General features: G+C 39.5%; 1 long non-coding RNA gene across 1 annotated transcript in view; it reads right to left on the reverse strand.

The window, feature by feature from the left end:
- Positions 1 to 10,815, reverse strand: part of LOC140699127 (uncharacterized) — a 28,585-nt gene extending 17,770 nt beyond the window's left edge. The window contains exons 1-3 of the long non-coding RNA XR_012077132.1: positions 10,592 to 10,815; positions 7,922 to 8,036; positions 2,850 to 2,980 (exon numbers count right to left, since the gene is read on the reverse strand). This is a non-coding gene — a long non-coding RNA (uncharacterized lncRNA). The remainder of the gene's footprint in view (positions 1 to 2,849; positions 2,981 to 7,921; positions 8,037 to 10,591) is intronic.
- Between the last annotated feature and the right edge of the window lie 6,846 nt (positions 10,816 to 17,661).

Genomic DNA, 17,661 nt, shown 5'->3' on the forward strand with positions numbered 1-17,661 from the left:
AATCCACAAAAAACTTATGGGACAAAGCAAAAGCAGTGCTAAGAGGAAAGTTTAGAGTGATACAGGCCTTCCTCAAAAAAGAAGAACAATATCAAAAAAAACAATCTAACCCACCAGTTAAAAGAACTAGAAACTGAAGAGTAAAAACACCCAAAAGTCAGCAGAAGGAAGCAAATAATTAAGATCTGGGAGGAAATAAATAAAATAGAGATTAAAAGAAATAGAGAAAATAATCAATCAAACCAAAAGCAATTTTTTGAAAGAGTAAATAAAATCGAGAACCTCTGGCCAAACTCACAAAGAAGAAAAAAGAGAGAGCACAAATTTGCAAAATAAGAAAGGAAAATGGAGAAATTACAACAAATAACATAGAAATATAGAATATCATATGAGAATATCATGAAAAACTACATAAAAAAAGGGATAACCTAGAGGAGATGGACAAGTTTCTGGAAACACACAGTCCACTAAAACTGAATCAAGAAGAAACTGACCACTTGAACAAACCGATCACTAGGAATGAAATCGAATTAACAATAAAAAAAAATCCCTACAAATAAAATCCAGAACTGGACAGCTTCACCAGGGAATTGTACCACACATAAAAAGAAGTACTCATACCAGTCCTTCTCAAACTCTTCCAGAAGATTGAAAAGAAGGAATATTCCCAAACTCATTCTATGAAGCCACAAACACCCTGATACCAAAACCAGGCAAAGACACCACCAAAAAAGAGAATTACAGACCAATATCACTGATGAACACAGATGCAAAAGAGTCCTTACCAAAATACTAGCAAATAGAATTCTACAGCACATAAAAAAGATTATACAACATGCTCAAATTGGGTTCATCTCAGGGACACAAAGGTGGTTCAACATATGCAAATCAATCAATGTAATACTTCACATCAACAAGAGAAAGTACTAAAACCACATGATCATCTCAATAGATGCATAAAAGCTTTTGATAAAATTCAACACCCATTTATGATAAAAATTCTCACCAAAGTGGGTATTGAGGGAACATAACTCAACATCATGAAAGCTATATAAGACAAACCTACAGCCAGCATAGCACTAAACGGTGAAAACCTCAAAAGCTTCTCACTAAATTCTGGGACAAGACAAGGATGCCACTATCACCACTCCTATTCAACATAGTCTTGGAAGTCCTGACCATAGCAATCAGGCAAGTAAGAGAAGTAAAAGGGGTCTAAATTGGAAAAGAAGAGGTAAAAGTGTCACTACATGCAGATGACACGACACTATATATAGAAAACCCTAAAAGGTCCACACCAAAACTACTAGAGCTGATCGAAGTATTTAGCAAGGTAGCAGGTTACAAGATTAATGTTCAAAAATCAGTTGCATTTCTTTACACTAATGATGAATCAACAGAAAAAGGAAGTAAAGAAATAAAACACTTTAGAATAGCACCCAAAGTAATAAAATTTCTAGGAATAAATCTAACCACAGAGGTGAGAGAATTATACACAGAAAACTATAAACCATTGGTGAAGGTAATTGAAGAAGACTTTAAAAAATGGAAAGGTATCCCATGCTCTTGGATTGCAAGAATCAATATTGTTAAAATGGTCACACTGCCCAGGGCAATATACAGATTTAATGCAATCCCTGTAAAATTACCCAAGACATATTTCATAGAACTAGAACAAATCACAATAAAATTTATATGGAACCATCAAAGACATAGAAATTCCAGGGTATTACTGAAGAAAAAAAAGAAAGAGCCTGGAGGAATAACGCTCCCAGACTTCAGACAATACTATAGAGTTACAGTCATCAAGACAGCATGCTATTGGTACAAAAACATACATATAGACCAATGGAACAGAATAGAGAGCCCAGAAATGAACCCACAAACTTTTGGTCAACTAATCTTCGACAAAGGAGGCAAGAATATACAATGGAATAAAGACAGTCTCTTCAGCAAGATAAACATAAGACAAGATACAATAAACCTCCTAGAAGAAAATACAGGCAAAATATCTGACATACATCTCAGAAATGTTCCCTTAGGGCAGTCTACCCAAGCAATAGAAATAAAAGCAAGAATAAACAAATGGGACCTAAAGAAACTTACAAGCTTCTGCACAGCAAAGGACACCATAAGTAAAAAAAAAAGACAACCTACAGAATGGGAGAATATTTTTGCAAATGAAACTGACAAACTTGATCTCCAGAATATATAAGCAGCTCAAATGACTTAATAAGAAACAACCAAATAACCTAAACCAAAAATGGGCAGAAGACCTAAACAAGCAATTCTCCAAGGAAGACATACAAATGATCAATGGGCACATGAAAAAATGCTCAGTGTCACTAATTATCAGAGAAATGCAAATCAAAACTACAATGAGGTATCACCTCAAACCAGTCATAATGGCCATCATTCAAAAATCCACAAATCACAAATGCTAGAGAGGCTGTGGAGAAAGGGGAACCTCCTACACTTCTGGTGGGAATGCAGTTTGGTGCAGCCACTGTGGAAACAGTATTGAGTTCCCTCAAATGTCTAGGAATAGACTTGCCATATGACCCAGGAATCCTGCTCCTGGGCATGTATCCTGAAGGAACCCTACTTCAGGATGACACCTGCATCCCAATATTCATAGCAGCACTATTTACAGTAGCCAAGACATGGATACAGCCTAAATGTCCATCAGCGGATGACTGGCTAAAGAAGTGGTATATTTATACAATGGAATACTACTCGGCCATAAAAACTGACAATATAGGGCCATTTGCAGCAACATGGATGCTCCTGGAGAATGTCATTCTAAGTTAAGTAAGCACGGTAACAAGGAATAAAGACAAGTTACCCACATGTACAGCTATTTTGATTAAAATATCCACACAGAAAGCAAGTCACCCCCACGACTGCTGCCAGGAGGAGCATCTGAGTGTAATAGCCCAGCCAAGCAAAGTAGATTCCGAACTTCTCTCCTTAGAATTTCCTGCAGAAAGACAGAAGGAAGTTTCAGAAGACACAAATAATCACTCTGTAGCTTCATCCTCATGTTAATTTATTTTTTCTTTTTTGGGGGGCATAATTAGGTTTATTTATTTGTTTTTAAATGGAGGCATTGGGGATTGAACCCAGGACCTCATGCATGCTAGACATGCACTCTACCACTGAGCTATACGTCCCTCCATCATATTAATTTCTGATTCTAAATCAAGGGGGCCTTAAGTTTAAACCTCCGACTCAATTCACTCTTAAAACATATGCGTTTTCATAGCAGCCCCCAAATTCTACCGTGAAATAAGAAGTGTTTTATGTATCATAGAAATACAGATCACTGGCTCACCTGCTGAAGAGAGATAAATGAGAACAGAGCAAAGGAGGGGACGAGGCTGACTCCAGAGCAGATGCAGGGGATCATCACCACTCACTGGACAGTCTGGCACATTCAACAAATCCCCCCCAAAATCATTCTTAACAGGCTTGACACAAGTGGACATCAACAACTGGCTCAGTCATCTGCTCCTGCCTTATCTCGGGAAAGTCCCTGGAGCAAATGCATCGTAAACCACAGATAATAAGGAAATGGCTGATAATGATAACAACTGGGAGTGCAATGTCTGTCTGACAAAATATTTATAAAACTCATTGTGGGAATGGGAGAGGGCAGGAGGGATGTTACTGAGGAAGGCACTGCCCTGTATTCTTTGTATCTAGCACGTCTTTTGTTCCTAGGTTTTAAAACCTCTTCTCAGTTAATCTGGAGTAGATGGAACAGGCCAGGGAGGCAAGATTAGAAGAAAGGAGGCAGGGCATGAAGTGGTGCCAGGCTGATCCTAAAAGGGAGACCGACACAGACAGGCAGACACAGAGAGTTTAGGGATGAGGTGGAACAATGAGACGGCGGCTCAGGTGTTTCTTGCTTTTGCTGATAATTCCCTCAACTGGCTCACTGCTGACTCGGCAGTGCTGGGTAAAACCTGTGGATTTCCTCAGCTCTGAGTTCTCTCTGAGGCTTCCGGCTCAGTCTGGAGCTGAGATGAGTTCCGTGGGCTTAGCCTAAGGGGGACTCAGCTCTGAGAATAGCCTGGAATCCTGGAAAACTTCACGCAGGAATCCCTTGGGCTGGACCAGCACTCACAGGGCTGCTGTGAGACCAGCTCCATCATCAGAGACATGGGCGTGGACCATTCCATGGGGAAAAGGGCTGAGCCCGATGCCAAATCAGATAGGAGCGACAAAGTGTGTTCATTCTCATGTGACTGGGCTTTGTGGCCTGGATCACGGGTGGCAGGCTTAGGATGGTGTCTGGCAGAGAAAACCCTGGCAATGGGTTTGAGATGTCTTGGACTCTTTCTTGTTAAGCTTTTTGTAATACATTCTTATCAACTATCCATCCTGAAAATGCCAAATTCAAAACTGAAAGAATGTTAGAATTTGCCTGCTCTAACTGCCCAATGGTAAACACACCCTGCTACAGTTACAGAGCTGGTCAGGCAGCCTCTGCCTGGATATTTACAGTGACGGGGAGTTCATTACTTCCAAAGGTTACAAGTCGGCAGGAAGGTCAGACAGAATTTTTGAACCTTAAACAGTTGTCTGCCTCCTAGTCCTTGCTGAAAGGCAAAGAATAATGAGGATCCCTTCAAATGTAGTTTTGCTGATTGTTATCTCTCTCTGTCAAAAGCACCCCAATTCTTAACATAAATTTTTCAAAATTCAGCTTTGATTTCTTTTTAGCAAAGTAATGCCATACATTTAATAAAGAGTCAAACAGTTCTCGAACACCGATTGTAAAAAGGAGCAGTTCCCAACAACTGCCCCATTTCCTGGCCAGAAAAAACCACGTTCAGCTCCTACTGCTGACTCTTGGAATACTTACTCCCTTTCTCTGACTAATATCCTTGTAACACAGCCTACTGACTTTTTCAGCTTTATGTATCACCTATTTAACTTTCTATTTTGGAAAATGAGGATTCAGATCTCTTTCAAACCCCATCTCATCTACATACCCAAATCTTTTTTCTTCCAACCTTTTCATACAATTACATTATAATTTTCATCAGTTCAGTATCCTTGCTTTACATTATTATTACTCTGTACAGACTATTCAAAGCTGTAGCAATTTGTGCTAGTCTTACCTTTTCTTCCCTACTTTGTTTTCCTGGAGTTAATAATTGTCTTGGTGGTTCATAGCTTAGATTTCTGTGCACTTAACAATTCAACCTCAGACCTTCTCTTAACGAACAACTTTCACAATACTTTCCAATACATTGTCTACAAATTTCATCTCCTTGAATAAATCTCTTCAGATCTCCTTCCACATGGATTAACGACATGCTAGTCTTGTCACAGAGCTCAAGGGGCCACTAGTGGGAAGTAACAAGGGAATACATGGACCAGGAGCAGGGAAAAGATCAACATAATTGCCTTAGCAATACATACTTAAAATAGTGGGAAAATTGTTTTCTTTACAAACACAAACACACACACAAACCCCAAAAGCCCATAAAGAATGATTAAAGAGCGGTCAAACCCATTGCCCTGCCTTCAAATTCTGTATAACATAAAACAAAAATAACAGAAGGAAGATATCATATAAATATGAATCTCAAGGGGGATTGGGTACACTCAGTGGCAGAGTGTGTGCTCAGCATGCATAAGGTCCTAGATTCAATCTTCAGTACCTCCATTAGAAAAAAAAATTAAAAAGAAAAAAAATTATCAATTTTAAATATTTACATATTAACAAATATCCTCCTTTAAAACTGTGTTCTAAAGGATAACCCGGGTTAAGGAGAAAGTGCCTCTTCGTGACTGATCCTGCTGATAATTGAGGGAGGAAATTAGAGTATGACCACATGAAATAAAATTCCTTATGAAATAATGATCCTGGGTGACAATCATTTTTGGCTGCTGTCATCACAAAAAAGAGAGTCAACTGTAATATTATGTACCTTATGACAGGAGTACAAAACTTCACATAACAAATATTTTTGCATAAAGCTGAACCTCAATCAGACCAAGCTTTTAGGGGAGGATTAAATCACTTAGCTAAAGCCAATACATAGGATGGAGAAACAAGTCTAACACCATAGGGGAGAATGAAATCAGCCAAACAGGAAACAGAGAAACCCCTCAGCAATTTCAAGGAAAATGAGAAACAGGAAAATTATAGATTAGAACGCACTTGAGAGATATGCTAGCTGCAATGCCTGAATCTTGTCTGGATCTTGATTTCAACCCCAAAACTACTTAAAAGTGTATTCTTGTGACAAGCAGGGAATTATTTTGTAACCCTAAAAAAAAGGAATATTCCAATTTTATTTGAAAGAGACCTTGTCATTTCACTAATGAAAGGTTAAGCTATGTAGGATTGTCTTCAAAATGACCCCATAGTGGGGAAAGGGAGGAGATGGAGATGAAAGATGCAACAACAGTGACTCTGAGTTTATAATTCTGGAGCTGGGTGACTGATACAGGCAGGCTGGCTGTACTGTTCTCTCTATTTCTGTACATGTTTGAATCTTTCCATAAAATGTGAAACAACAAATAGACTTCAGTGTTTTTAAACCCTCACTTTGAAGGTTAAGAGGTTTGCCCAAGTAGGTGGGCAACTGCATGGGGCACTGAGAAAAGAAAGAACAGACACCTGGCTCCAGACCGACCTGGGGCTACCTTGACCCTCCTCTTCTCCTAACCATCCACAGCCAGCCCATAACTGAATCCTGTCAGCCCCACTCCCCAAACGCATTCCTCATTGGCTCCCACCATCTCTCATCTGGCCCAATCCAAGAGCCTCCTACCTGGCATCCCTGCTTCCTGGGTCCCTGCCATACATTCTCCACATTATCTTTGCAAAATGTGAGTGAGAGAAAATTACTTTAGTGCTTAAGCTATCATGATTGCTTCTCAGTGCGCTTAGAGTCTACACTCCTTTCCGCGCTCCTGATGCCCTTCTAAACCTCGCGTCTCATCACTCTCACCAGCGCTGGCTCCAGTATCTCCTCAAACCTGCTGAGCACATTTGTGCCTCAGGGCCAATGGACAAGCTGCCTCTATTCCATGGGTGACTTTTCCCAGATCTTCAAATTCCAGCCGCCTTATCGCCATCTCAGCTCACATGTAACCTACTCAAAGATAGCTTTCTTAACTCACTTCCCCCCAAGTCTCCCATCTCAACACTGTGTTATTTCTTCATTTCAATCTGACATTGTTTCCTTATTTGCCCGATTATTTTTGTTTTCTCGGTTGTCCTTGGCCTCCATCCCCCCAGCAGCCTTGCCCAAACAGCATAAGCTCCCGGGGAGCAGCCGGCACTGGTGCTCTGAGAAGACACATGCTGAGAGCGACATTACAATCACGTGGTGTAGTGAAACGGTGTCGAACAGCAGATACAGAAAAGCAGTGAGAATTTCTCTCTTATTTTATAATTTAAATGAAATATAACATTTACTCCTATTTAATGAAGAATTTGGTAGGTCTTTTTTCCCAGTTCCTAGGCAGCAACCGCTAAAGCCTCGAAATTTCCCAAGATAGGAGTGTCTTTGCTATTCATGGTGGAACCTTGGATGGCTTGTGTTCATGAGATGACTCAGGATGGGGAGTGGCCAGCCAGAGACACCAACCATGTGATTAGAAGAGTGGGGCTTTAAGCTTTGTGACAAGTGAGTGGCCACCAGGAGAGGAAGGGGCTCAAAGTTTAGGGCTAAGGAAAGGTTTGACTTACAGTTAGGGTTTGGGTTAGCCATGTAGGTAATGACCCAATAAATCATGGCTTTGAAATAAAGCCTGCAGTAAAAACTTGGGGCAACGAAGCTCAGAGCTCCTGTGAGCTTCCTGGTTGTTAACACTCTTGGAGGACTGTCACACTCACATGCCATGAGGACAACCCTGAGCCCTTCCCACTGGAGTGCTCTCCACAACAGCTCACCTGATGAGACCTAAGGGCTGCTGCTTGTCTGTGCTTCGAGGAGGAGCCCATTCCCTGTACAGAAGGCCCTGATCGCTGGGGCAGCTGACGTCCTCTGACGGAGGCTGAAGTGGCACTGGGAATCAGAAGCAAACAGGTGAGTGTCACTGTCACAAAATGCTCACATGTTCTGTTGATAAAATTTGGTTCTAACACTTCGTGGTCATTTGTAAATAAGGGGCCCTCACTTGCCAGGAGGGATGGCGGTACCATATAATTTTTCATAATTCTCACCCAGGATTAATATTAACCCCTTGAGGGTCATTTGCAAACGTGATTGGAAAGGAACGCTTGGATGTCACAGTCCTGGGACCACCGTGGGTACCTGGTGAGAGTCTTGCAGATGCTTAATGTACTACAACCGGGCTAGTCTTCCACAGCAAAAATCTAGGCCACCCAAGTGCCCAAACTGCTGCAGTGGAGGGACACCTGATGGTCCAGCCCCCTCTTTGGGCACCCAGAGGAACCTGGACTCTGGCAGGTTAGGAGCAGGGTCAATTCTAAAACCCAGGCATTTTTGTCCCCACAATTCAGTAGTTATTCGGTGACAGCACATGGAATATAAACAACAAAGTAACTTGACATGATGTTATATATTTAGCTTACTCAAGAAACAAAGTTTAAATCCAGTCATTCTCCTTCCCACCTGACCTACTTTCCTTTCTCTTGTACTAGCACCAGATTATTACCCACCCAGCCTTAACATGGGTCCTGACTCCACTTACCTCCCTCCCAAACACCACATGAGATGATTCCTCAGCCTGGATGTGGGACCAGCAATTACAAGAAGCTTTAGTGGAAAAGAACTGGTTATGCACAGATGCCAACTAAACACTGTAGAATCCTGGTGTCCCGCATTAGTAATCATGACAGCTGTTTGCAAGTGTCCCCAAAGTTCATTTAAGACTCTCACTGCTAATTATGCTGGAACATAAATATGAAACATGTGGACTGCTGGGCTGGACTGCTAAGCTGGGTCTCTAATCCAGGAAGCTCAGTGTCTGCTCCCTGCACCCAGCTCCCTGTTCTGTTCATGCATGTGCATCAAGAAGCTGTTTAGTGTCCATTTTAATATCTTAAACAGTGCATTTCAATATTATCTTCATCCATATATACGTGTACCACACAGTAGTAATGATCAATCTTAGTATTTGCTTTCTTTGGTCTTAGAGAGTCAGATAAACAGATAGCAAAGATAACAAAGTCATAGAGGGCTATAATATAGTATTTCCTTTATTTCAATGACAGGATTTATTTAAAGAGCTTAGATATAACATCCTTGCATTTATGGCATCATTAAGCGTCTGAAGCTGTTACATTATAAAAACTTCATTTCTAGCGAGATGTTATCAGTTAGAGAAGCGCTCCTAAATTTGAGGGGTTGCTGTCATCTCAGACGGAGTCCCTAAAAAATGTCAGCAATCTGCAGTATTGCCATCATGACAAGAACCCAGACAGATGAAATTTGGAAAGCCTTGTGGCTTTCTAGTGCACAGACAGAAAATGGTATTTCAGAGGGAAAAGCCTGAATTACAGAAAGTGATAAATGAAATGGTCTAACATGCATTTCCCTTTCAAAGAACTAATACGTCTTTGGTCGATAATAACATCTGTCAGAAATTATGAAAAGAGCTGACAGATGCATAGTACTTAATATAAGCCAGGGCTGTTGTATCACTGACACAGATTCATTAATCCCCATAGCATCTCTACGAGGTTGGTACTACAATTATCCCCATTTTATTGGTGAGGAACTTGATAGACACAGAGGGTAAATGACATTTACAAGGTCGACAGCGGGAAACCAACACAGGTGTTCCAGCTTGAGTCTACACTCTTGGCCACTTATCTTTTTTTTTTTTTTTGGTGGTGGGGAGATAATAAGGTAATTCTGGTGGGGGGTGGGGAGGTAATTAGGGTTATATGTCTATTTTAGAGGACGTGATGGGGGCTGAACCCAGGACCTTATGCTTGCTAAGCATGCGCCCCATCACTTGAGCTGTGCCCTCCCCTCTAGAGTCTATGCTCTTAGGTTCTAATCCTCACTGTCCCACATGGTAACTGTGGGGGAAGTACAGTTCATTCATTCGCTCGTTAAACTCAGCCTTCCCGGTGCCTGAGATTCAGCAGTGAACAAGACAACATGCTTCCTGCCTTAAATGAGCTTGTCGCCTCCTGATATATTATCTTCATTTTACCCAGGAAGAAACAAGGTCAAGAAGATTAGCCTTTTCCTCTTAACACCGGAGGATACATGAGGTGCTTTATTTCAATTCTGCCATTTGACTTACACCATGGGGAGGGAAAGCTGCCTTGCAAATCCTGGAGCTCACAAACCTGTTAATCCTGAATTTTTTTTAACACTGTCTCTTACTTGATACTTGATCTGAGAAAGGATGAAGCAAACCTAAAAATGTTCTAAGAGAGCTTGTGGTTTATACAAGGTAACTAACCAGCCACTGTTTACTATCCTAACAGGAATCTGTAGGCATATTTCTTTTCTTTCTCTTTTTTCCTTTTTATGGGCAGCTTTTAAAAACCAAATCAAACCAACCAAACCAAATCACTGATAATTCAACAGCAGGTTCTAAATCACCCCCAAGACAGCAGCTAAACTCGGTTTAGACTTACAATGCGGTTTCTGGTGGTTGGATTGGAGAATGTATCTCTATGCTGAATATAAAAGTCATTGACGGAGCTCTTCTCAAATAGGGCAAAGAAAAGCTCTTGTTCCGGTTGTTGATACTTTCATCCATTTGGAGGACTTTCATAAAACATCTGAAGTTATCAAAGGCTGAGGACCGGGTTTTCAGATCATTGGGCTTCAGAGGCAATATTATGTGCAGTATCTCAGCTTATGTACAGAACACCTCCCACAGGGGATGTACTTTTGCAAATACAAGCTTGTCATCCAAAACCTATATTGGGAGAATGAAAACACAAACCGGGAAAGTATTTTCACATTTTTAGTACACAGATTTTTCTTACGTTGCTGGTAGTTAAAGCACTTGTGCAAACACACACATATGTCACACTGGTAAAAGTGAAGATATAATAAAAATAGATTTGCAATCCATCATACATTTTTGCCTTAAAGATAATTTCTTTGTTGAAATTACTGAAAAGTTATTTAAAATCCTTACAGTTCCTTCATAAAATAACCAATGTTTTAGATGAAGAAAAGCAAACTTGTTAATTTTTAGTCCAAATTAGTAACTAAAAATAGAAACACCAAAATATTCTTTGCAGTGGTATTGTAATGACAATTTTTTAAATTTCTGAAACCTAGAACTATTTACATATCTGTTCAATATAGTGTTAAACAGCAATTAAAAGGGATTTAAAAGATTTATATTTATTGATATGGAATATATAATAAAAGGAGAAAGAAAAAAATGTGAAATAATAATTTTCCTTTTTGGATGGGAAAAATATCTACATTTGAACAAAAAAAAGTTTAGAAGGATTTTATGATTCTTTATGTATAATTAAGGTACAGATGATTTTTAATTCCACTGTTCTTTCATTTTCAATTTTGGGGGGTAACTTTTTATAATAAAAAAATCTTTAAAAAGTTTCTTGCACAAATACATTAATAGATATATTTATGACTATATTCTCTGGCTATTAAAAAAGATCTCCTAACTGTAGATCTGAAACATACATTCCATAATGCAGATTCTGAGTGACTCGCCTCCCAGCCCACAGCGAAGGCACGGCTAGTGTGACATGTTTCAAATACCATTCCAAGGAACATGCAGGCTCCCAGCCAATGGCTGCAAGGGGACTGACACTGATCCGGTTGCTCCCAGCTGCAGACCATCACAGATGAGTTTAGATCCACAGGCTCATATTTTCTCTGTCAAAAGAAATCAGAAAATGTTAGGCTTTTACTTTCACCAGGGAAAAGAAGTTTTTTTTTATGCAAAAAAATAACAACAAACCAATTTGAACCTGATGAAAAGACATTTACTCAAAACAGCACAGTAGCAATGAAGGTGCTCTGGCAGACAGGGACTTGTTGGATTCCTGTGAGTGCTGGACTCCTCACATGGAATTCCCTTGGCACTCCAGAAGGCCTGTGGTTTTCCTCATGGGTTTGTGGCCATAAGTGGCGCACAAAAGTCTCTGGCTTTGCCACAATTTCAAAGCCTTTTTGGCTTATGAAAGGTTTTGTCCTCAAATGGAGTTTTCTTGAGTCCAGTCACTGATGTCATTTACCAGAGTTACAGTCCAGATCTGATATTCTAGACTCTTAAAATCTTGCAGACATTCAAATGGTTCAGGTTTGGATGTGTATTCACCTCTGCAGGCCTGGACCAAGTCTGATAAAGACACCCGGACAAGTTCAGCAAAATAAAAAGAAATTTTCCTCTCTGCAAGACTGAAATGTCTGTGAAGCTATAAAAACATCTGCACCTACAAAAATAGGGAACCAACTCATCAATAACATATCTATCCATAATGCATGGACATTCAAAATAAATACTGTATTTACTCCTATTAAATTCTATCTGGTTTTTGCCAAACTGTGTCCTAAACTGAAAGGAAAGTATGTAAATGTAGAGAATTTTTTACCTTTTAAAAGAAAAAGGAACCCTCCTACTCGGTTGGTGGGAATGTAAATTGGTGCAGCCTCTATGGAGGACAGAAAAGAGGTTCCATAAAAAAATGAAAATAGACTTCCGTGTGATCCAGCAATCCCATTCATGGGTATATGTTTGGAGAAAAATTTAATTCAAAAAGACACATGCACCCCAATGTTCACAGCAGCACTATTTAAAATAGCCAAGACACTGAAACAACCCAAATGTTCACTGACAGATGACTGGATAAAGAAGTTGTGGTATATTATATATATATATATATGTATATATACATGTATACATATATATACACACACATATATACCATGAACACACACACAAATGGAATACTGTTCAGCCATTAAAAAATAAAATAATGCCATATTCAATAACATGGATGGACCTACAGGGTATTATGCTAAGTGAAATAAGTCAGAGAAAGATAAACAAATATTCTATATATTAACTTATATGTATATCTAAAAAATAAAACAAATTAATGACTATAATAAAACAGAAATAGTCTCACAGGTACACAGAACAGACTGGTGGTTACCAATGGGGAGAAGGAGAAGAGGGGAGGCAGGAAGGCGTTAGGGGATTGAGAGGTAAAAAGTACTACATATAAAATGGATAGGTTACAGGGCTGTATCATACAGCACAGGGAAATATAGCCATTATTTTATGGTGACTTTAAATGGAATATAATCTACGAAAATGTTGAGCCTCTATTTTGTACACCTGAAACTAATATGATGTAAATCAACTACTCAATTACAAAATTTTTAATCAAAGTTTCCTTTTCATATTATTTGCAATAAGTTAGAAACCAGCACTGTCAATAGAAACATAGTGCAAGTCACAATTTTCCAGTAATTCCATTTAGAAAATAAAAAGGAACAAGTGAAATTAATTCCAGTAATAATTACATTTATCCCAAAATATCCAATACACTATCATTTCAAAAGTGTGATTGACACTTTTAAAACTTATTAAGAATATTTTACATTATTTTTGTTGTACGAAGTCTTGAAAATCTATTATATATTTTCCACTTATAGAACATCTCAATTCACAATAGCCACATGTGGCTCGTGGCTACCATACTAGACAGACCAGATTACACAATTCACACTTCTGATAAATTAACTGCTCTTTCGTATTTAAAAAACTTGCAGAAAAGGGTTTAGATATGCCCTCTATCAAACAAAGCAACCTTGACGGGTGGGTATTATCTTCATTATAAAGTGAAAAATAAAGGTAAGAGAGCCATGCTTACATGTATGTTAATGTAGCAATACCTTCTTAATTCATTCAGGACTTTACAATCTTTCTTCATATGCCAAGGATTCACTGTCACTGCGCAATGTTTTTCACTATTACCATCTTCGTGATTGAGAGGCGTCTGATGACCCTGCTTTGTGCATCTTTACATAAAGTAACAAAACAGAGAAAAAGACCTTATTTAAGATAATTTAGGGGGGAGGGTATAGCTCAAGTGGATGATCATGTTCTTAGCATGCACAAGGGCCTGGGTTCAATCCCCAGTACTTCTTCTAAAAATAAAATAAATAAATAAAAACCTAATTACCACCCCCCCAGCAAAAAATTAATTTATTACTTTAATTAAAAGTTAAAAAAAAATAATTTAGTGCAGGCTTATCAGGCTACAAGAGCTACAATGAATGCCCCCACCCATTAATTTAGAAGAAGTCTCACAGTATTTCTCAACATAAAGGCTAAAATATAATTGAGAACACTTCCTGATGGTCAGCATCATTTTAAGAAAAATGTAGATAATTACGTCCCTGGTGTCAAATTTCTGTAAGAGTTGGGCATGGAACATTTAGTAAAAGTGATTTTGCAGCTATCTTTGAAAGAAATGCTGAGAAATGATCTTTTCTGTTGGAAATTAGCCTGCTTTTAAATTCTTCAGTAGGCATACGTGTTTACAAACCAGGCAGGAACTGGATTATATTTTACATATACTTTAGAAACTGATTTGAATTTTGCCCTCTACCTGCAAGGCTAGTTCTTAGATAATAACATAAGCAGGCCACTATACTAAATTTTGTTTCCCTGTTTGCTTAATCCTCACAACAACTCTGTAAGCTGCTATTATTACCCCCATATAACAGATAAAGAGCTTGAGGCAGAAAATAATTTGGGTAACTTGGTAAATGGTGGAGCTGAGTAAGACTGCAGCCAGTCTGACACTCAAGTCCATTCTTCTCACCAATGTCGGATACTACTACCTACATTCAGCAATGACAGCTAATTTCATATTTAAGTGTGTCATTTCAAAAAGTGCAAAGCTATATTAGTACTGCTGTGTAAATTATCCGTTTGAGATGTGATTGCCAAAAAAAAAAAAAAAGAAAGAAAATCAGGGTGCCACTGAGGGGAGGGCAAACTGCATATGGACGGACACAAGGGGACTTTATGAGGACAAAGTTGCACAAATCTAGAAATAGATAAAATGGCTGACTTGTACAATTATAATGTGTGAATTTTATGGCCTGTAAATTACACCTTAATACAGCTATTAAATTAAGAAACTGGGATACCAAATTAAGACTAAAACACATATATATATCACACAAAGAACAGCAGGCAAATATCATTATTTACTGCACCATTTTCCTTCATGCAGCTTCCTATCCTCACCCGTTCCTGAAAGGATGATTCATTTTTAAAATAGTCTTTAAATTTATTCAGCAAATAATTTTTGACTGCCTAATATGTACCCAGGACTAGTCTAGGCACTTGGAATAGATCAATAAACAAAACAAAATTCCTGTCCTCACGGAGCTTGGTTGGAGTCTAGCTGGGATGGGGGTGGAGATGACAATTCACACAACAGAGCAGCAGAGAAGGTGGCATGTTAGGAAAGAGGAACCATGGAAAAATCAAAAAAGGGCAAGGTAAAGAGAGTTGAGGGTATGGGATGTGGGTGATGTTGTATTAAATACCAGAGCAGGCCACACTGAGGACTGAGGTTAGAACTAAGACTTGGAGGTGAGAAGTCCCAGGTGGACGGAATAACCATCACCAAGGGCAGCGCGCACCTCGCATGTTCCAGAATGGGGGCACGGCTGGAGCTGCGGTGAAGGGTCAGTGCAGGTCCTGTATGGCCTTGGAGGACATTGTAAGGACTGTGGCTTTTACCCAGAGTGAAATGGGGAGGCACTGCAGAAGGACGACACAATCTCACTTAGGTTTTCGAGGCTCACTTGACTGCCGGGTGAGAATAGTCGAAACGGGTCAGAGATGAAAGGTGGGAAGCCTCTGAAAAGGGCTGTGCAGGAGGAGAGGACAGTGGCTCAGGGCAGGGAAGCAGCAGTGGAGGCAGGAGCCATGGTGAGAAGTGGCTGGGTTCTGGATATGGTTTAAAGGCAGTGTTAAACCAGATCTATTGACAGAATTCATGTGGTATGTCAGTGAAAGTCAGAATAACTCCAAGTTTTTTAACCCAAGCAGCTGGATGGATTAAGTTTCCACTAACTGAATGGGGGAGGTTGCAGGAAGAACCAGTTTGGGGGGGAGGAGAACAAAGAGCTCAGTTTTTACACATGTTGCTTTTAAGATATCAGAGCTTCAATTGAAGATGTCAAATCAGTAGAAGATTGTAAGAGTCCAGAGTTGGAGAGAAAAATTCTAGCAGGAGACAGAAATGTGGGAATCATGGGTCACACAGGTGGCACAGGAAGACATGAAACCGAGGTAGTCAAACATTAAGATAACCTGGCATTAACCATGGAAGTTGTCCTTGAGGGCCTGCCTACTAGGTGTGGATATCAGTCCTATTTCCTGACCACTCGAGTTTTAAAAAGCAACTTACAAATGAATTCGTGCAAGACATTGCCTCCAGTGGGTGGGTCCAGAGCTGGAGTGGGAGAATTAGATGGTGCACGCTACTCCCTACGGTAGAATGTGTGTGTGTGTACACATGTGTGTGTGCGCAGGGGGATGAGATACACCTGGCTTTAAGAAAAAGAGCAAGTAAGTCTAGAAGCTGAAAGATGAAAGAATATCCAGATATGGTAGAGGGAACAGGGGAAACACTGTGTACTGTAAGACATATCCCCATAACGCCATTTCCCACCATCCTTTCATAAGGAACACAGTTGAAAAGGGGGGAATTATGTAGATACGTGTGATGTACACAAACTTTCTGACTATGTAACACTGAATATCTACATATGTAGCAAGTTAATGATATTTATATCTGCTTCAAATTTAAAAACAAGTTCACAACAGAGGGAAAATAAAATACTGAGGACTGGTAGAAGTATCATAGAAGGCCTTTCAATGCTCAGATTGGAAGCAAAAGCAGCTTCACCCCACAAAGAATGTCAATAGGAGTCAAGAATGTTTATATTTGCTTAAGAAATTGAGAGTTACAACTTCCTGCTGTAAAGAATTCACATAAGACAGATACCACACTATAAGCAACGTCTTTACTGGAGCTTTCTTAAAGCTATTTTAGTTCCTGCTTGTTCTGATGTACTCCAGACACTCTGCAAAGAAAACCTTCTATTCAAAGGCTTAAAGGAATAAAAAAAGAAATAACACTGCATTCTTTTCAGTGTTCTCTGTACTGAAAGTCAATTGCAAATGCAGCACCCTGCCACAGGTCTACATTTTTAACAATAAAGACCTTTGCGCAATTTTTGAATTGCTATGTGACTTTGGGTCAGTCTCTCACTAAGAAGCAGAATGGAGTACCAGAAAATGACACATCAGGTCTAAAACTACAGATGTGGGAGATGAACCTACACCAGGAAACAGCTAAGTGGGAGGGTAAGGTTTACCTTTGAAGTTACCGTAAGTGCAGTTACACCTGCTCCCTGCTTCCCCTGTGAAGTGAAGAGCTAGTCTTTTCCAGAAAAGCTCTCATTCTGAGAACTGTCTTCTTTAAAATATTCGGAGATTCTCTTTTAAGTTTCTTTCACTTTTAAGCCTTTCCCCAACTCTACATCCTATAACAAGTGTAAAAATTATCCTATAGCCTATTGTTACAGAACATAATCTACAAAAGTTGAGGTTTCCCAGGGTTTGGATCCCAGAACTCTGCTACCAGATAATCCTAAAGCTTTCCTTCCATAACAGACT

Source organism: Vicugna pacos, chromosome 11, assembly GCF_048564905.1.
Source record: "Vicugna pacos chromosome 11, VicPac4, whole genome shotgun sequence".
Classification (NCBI taxonomy): domain Eukaryota; kingdom Metazoa; phylum Chordata; class Mammalia; order Artiodactyla; family Camelidae; genus Vicugna; species Vicugna pacos.